Here is a 5,079-nt window from a genome sequence, read left to right as displayed (position 1 = left end):
TCCAAGTCTTTTAAGTATCAAGTGTTCTTTTCTTTAAATTAATTACTAAATTAATAAATACATGCACTTTTCAATCATTTTAGGAAGGAATAACAATGCTTGAATTTTTCATGTTATTATTGATTATTCTTCCTCACTTATGGCTTTCTTTTCTTTCAGCTCTCTGCCTTCCCTAACCTCTTTTTGAAAAACAAAAACAACACCAAATAGCACAGTTTATAGATTTAACTCCTGTACATGTCAAGCCCCCCACAGTCAGTTGAAAGTCCAGAAGAATTCCAGGAACTCTCTCTGGCCAAAGAAATGACTTGATACTCTAGAAAGATATTAACATTTGAGATGAAAAGAGGTTCATCATAGTCCTATTTAAATGAAAATTGTCTCAAAAATCCTTTAAGATTTCGTATATGTTAATTTCCTCTCCCAGATCAAAATTAGGCGGGATCATGGCCTTGTACTGGACCATGTGCTTCAATGTTGCTCAAGTTTGTTTTTGTTTGTCTTGTTCCTGTTTTTAACAACAGGATTCTCTTCCTTCTGGCTTTATAGTCCTCGCAGATCATATTTCACATGCCATTCTACTAGATAAAATCTTGGTCTCCTCACCCTCAATTATGACATGAATTTTGCTTTGGCTAACTTGTCTTAGTATATTTTTGGCACAATTTATGTATATTTAGATGTGAATCAATGTATATCTGTCACTCTTAGTCTGACTTCTACTGATTTTTTTTTAAGTTGTATTTAGGTCGGCAGCTGTGTCGGCTACCGCAGCTTTGGGAAATGGTGGAGTATGTGGCCCCTATCTTCAGCACCATAAAAGACAAAGTCATTTTATTTCAAAATTGGAGCATGTCGTCATGGAGGGAGGTGCTCTCCCTTGCACAATAAACTGACCCTTAACCAGACCACTGCCTTCTTGAACAACTACCGTAACCCTCAAAACTCTTCCCAGGCTGCTGACGATCTGCGCTGTGCCCCGAGCGATGTGGCGATGCAGGCGTGCTCTGATGAGTGCCTCCAGGAGGGCTTCACAGAGATGCAGGGGAAGTGCGGGGAAGTGGAGGAGAAGAACGTCTGTGACAGCCTGGGAGACCACCTGGTGAGGAACATGCACAGCAAATTTCACCGTGAGGAGGATGCAGAGGAGGCTGTGATGGACCTGAATAACCGCTGGTTTAACAGACAGCCAGTCCACGCTGAGCTCTTGCCTGTGACTGACTTCAGGGAAGCTCAGTGAGGTCAGTGTGAAATGGGGGAGTGACACGCACGCAAGGAGGCTTCCGCAGCTTCATGCACCTGAAGCCGCTTTCCACAGAGCTGCAGTGAGGGCTGCACGGGCGATGCCACAAGAAGCATATGCCAAGGTCTAGGTCCCGCGATCAGCGCTCTGGGTCTAGGGACAGCAGTGGTGGTGGAGGTAGCGGTGGTGGAAGCGTTGGAGGTCGGCAGTGAGACCGGAGGATGACGAAAGATCGGGAAAGATCTGGGTGATTCTGAGCCATGCCTTTTTTACCATATGTCTGCTAGAAAGTGTTATAGTTGATTAACCAAACCAGTTCATGAAATGGGACTTTTTAAAGAAGCAACAACATAAACCCCACAAAGACGGATTTCTGAATAACATTTGTAGTGATACATTAAAAAATAAAAGAAAATAAAATGTATTTAGTGCAGGGTCTACAGGGTCGCAATATAGAGATCAACTCATAATGATCCTTCTGTTTTCAGCCCCCCAAGGGATGGGATTACAGGTGCGCACCACCACGCCCAGTCTCAATTGTGTCTCAGTGCGCCCAGGGGCGGGGTCGGCAGGGCACGCCAGGGATCCAACCCCTTGACTTCCATTGAGATCTCCGGTTGCCAGTGGGAAAAGTAATGGATGGCTTCAAAACTCACCAAACATCTAATGACTCTCTCTCTCTCATGCCACAAGCAGTGTAGTGCTAGTGGAGATATAATGGCGAACTAGAAAGATATGCACGGTCTGCTCCTGTAAGATTAAAGAGTGAGTCAGTATGCATTCTTTATTATAATGAGCATATTATAGAAAAAAGTGCCATACATTAAGGAAAACTAGGGTATGTATCGTGAGTTTTGAGGCAATCTTCACCCAATCAGGGAGAATCTCATTTGAAACCAAAGGACGAGCCAAAAATGTAAGGATGTGGAATGGGGACTCTTATTATGCTTTCTTTATATCTCCAGTTAAGTGGACCACTCTAGCTAAGAGTGTACATACTAGAAAGGCAGACAGATGTGAGGCCACCTGTTTATTTTATTTATTTATTTATTTTTTTTTTTGGAGGCCTGAACATGCCCTCATGGCATTTCTGGTGTGGCTGGAGTATCTGGGTTTGAACCAGTGGAAATTGAGCCTCATTGCATTTTTAAGCAGGCACTTGAACAACTGAGCTAATGGGCGGGCCCCCAAGGTAACCTGTTTAATTGTGCCTTATCCAAATCCTTGGTCAAAATATATTCATGAGCATAAAAAAATGGTTGTTGCATTAGGTATTAATATTGCAATACTTTCTAAGATAGCAATAGTTGACTATAACAATAATTGTTGTCTGGAATTGATAGGCTGCCATAACAAAAATCTTAAGCATGTGACATTGGTGGTTGAAAACCAGATATCTCCTATTAAGACTGCTGAGGAAGGACTGCAGCGCAATGAACAAATGCTTTTGGAGGCTGAAGGAAGAGATGATTGTCGTGTGGTAGAAGGTTTGATAACACTTTTGTGTAAGAAATTCAGAAAATACAAGGAGGATCTAATTCAGTTCTGGATGTAATTGAGAGATGTATAGGCAATGCTTTAGAATATGGCAATTAATTCCTTCCAACTTATTATGTAGAAAGGTAATAAGATAAAGTTGAATTAACAAAAGAACTATTAAGTTTTGGAGGGTAATTTAGTGGAATTATATAGGAGTAAAAACTCATCTCATTGTAAAATAAATCTACTTCTCATCTCTATTCTCTACCAAAATATTCATTAAGCAGCAAGTAGCTTCAGTGCAAAAATGATGCCCTGTGTAGGCTCTAATCTCATTTGTTAAGACCTCAAGTAAGCCAGCCTATCCAAGAGGCTTCAAGACAGTTAAAAAGCCTTCAAAGAAATCACAGCAAGGAAAAAACTCACAACAAAACAGAGTCTCTATGAATCACAGTGCTAGTGTCCCATTGTAGCTTCACACAGGATCAACTTGGAGAAAATTATGACTGAAAGAAATATGCCAGCATATGTGTTTTCTAAGAGTAAACACCAAAAACAATTTAAAAATCCATGAAATCTATGAGTATCAAATTGTTATTTTAGACTAAAATAGAGATAGTGAATTTGAAGCAAACTCTGTACCCCAATATTTTCTGAGGACTGAAAACAAGCTTAAAATGCAAATTCATCAAATTTTGAGATAAATGAAGAATCAAGCACATAGAAGATGGGAAAGAAGCAAGAACATGCGTTCTCCTGCTTCGCCATTTTGTGCTGGCCTCGAGTAAAATCCAAAATGAATTTCTTTCATCCACAGATCTCCAGAGTAAGAAGAATCACCCTGAGGGTTGGAAGGTGAGGAGGTTCTGATACACCTGACCTTGATTCTCATTAGAAGATCCTGGACCCAGGCCAGTGCTGTAATGAGATGAAATTTGGGGAATTTGGGAGGGTGTAATTATACTTTGCATTAGGAGTAATTTATCACTAACATATAGAGTATACTGATGAAAAACAGTTTCAAAATCCTTGAAGAGATAAGTATAATTCATTGGCTTTATATTTTGATTGATTTTGTTGTTTGCCTAACCTATAGAGTATAGCAGAAATGATATGTGGAAAATCACTCTTGGAGAAACTGGTGACCAAGTGAGAATCTAAGTGTGTCAAGACTTAACCTCCATGGAGGAAGGCGGAAAAACCAGGTGCATGGGAACTACCTGCCAAAGGCAGAGGGTGCTACTCAACTGAAGAAAGGACACAGGGAAACAGAAATATGCAACATGCAGTTTGTGAGGCATTTATAGACAGAAGCATATTTTGATTGGTAACAGGACAGGAGAATATACACAACACAAAACAGGAAGAAGCAGTTAATATGTCAAAGTAGACATTTAATTTGTGATGTTGTAGAATATATTTAGGCTTTCCCAAAAGCATTAGAACTTTGAACAGAAATGGAGAGATAGGCAGTCTTCAGTGCATACCAAAAAAAAATTCCATTATCTTAATGACATTGTTTATCCTATAATGTTTGGAATTGGATCCAGGGAGACTTGTTGGCAAGATGGGAATTACAACCAAGATGGTTGTACTCATGTCTCTATAAACAGTAGTAGTGAGAGAGGAAGAGAGGTGTGTGGCAGTGAGAGAGAGAGAGAGAGAGAGAGAGAGAGAGAGAGAGAGAGAGAGAGACAGACAGACAGACAGACAGAGACAGAGAGACAGAGAGGCAGATACAGAGAGAGACACACAGAGAGAGAAATGTGAAGAGGAGGGGAAGGGAAATGTGTTACATTATCTTTAAACAAGGCTGTTTTGTAATTCAAAGCTCAGAAAAAATTTTAGAAAAAAGAAAAGAAAAGAATTCAAATGAGAACCAGAATTGAGGGCACAAATGCATGGACCCATTTAATGGAAATACCATCTCCACAAATGTCAACCAGTCTATGTTGTAGTCAGGGTTTACAAGGGGAAAGATTTATTAGAGGACAAATAATTTATAGGACTGTGTTATAAAATTTACCCACAGGGGCCGGGGAGATGGCTCAGTGGAATAAGGGCTTCCCTGGCAAGCGCAAGGGCCTGAGTTCAATCTCCAGCTCCGCAAATAAATAAACAAACAAACAAATAAATAAATAAAATTTACCCACAGAGTCAAATGCAAGAGAGTCTGAGAGATCTGTCCACATGCTAGAGACCCAAAGAATGCAGTTGAGGCCTTAGATCCCTCGGCCGTGTCCTGCATGATTCCAGCTGGAGGCCCAGAGCCCATGACAATGTCTCAAGCAAGACTTTATCAAGGATCTGCACTGGAAAGACCCAAAAGTCAGTGATAAAAGCCAGAAAGTCTGTGC

General features: G+C 40.5%; 1 pseudogene; it reads left to right on the top strand.

Moving 5' to 3' along the window:
- The first annotated feature begins 783 nt into the window (after positions 1-783).
- Positions 784-1,494, top strand: LOC101587754 (annotated as a pseudogene).
- Positions 1,495-5,079: the final 3,585 nt, after the last annotated feature.

Source organism: Octodon degus, unplaced genomic scaffold (genome assembly GCF_000260255.1).
Source record: "Octodon degus isolate 3935 unplaced genomic scaffold, OctDeg1.0 scaffold00011, whole genome shotgun sequence".
NCBI classification, from domain to species: Eukaryota; Metazoa; Chordata; class Mammalia; order Rodentia; family Octodontidae; genus Octodon; species Octodon degus.
Note: the sequence above shows the minus strand (reverse complement) of the source record. Positions and strands in the feature narration are given on the sequence as shown.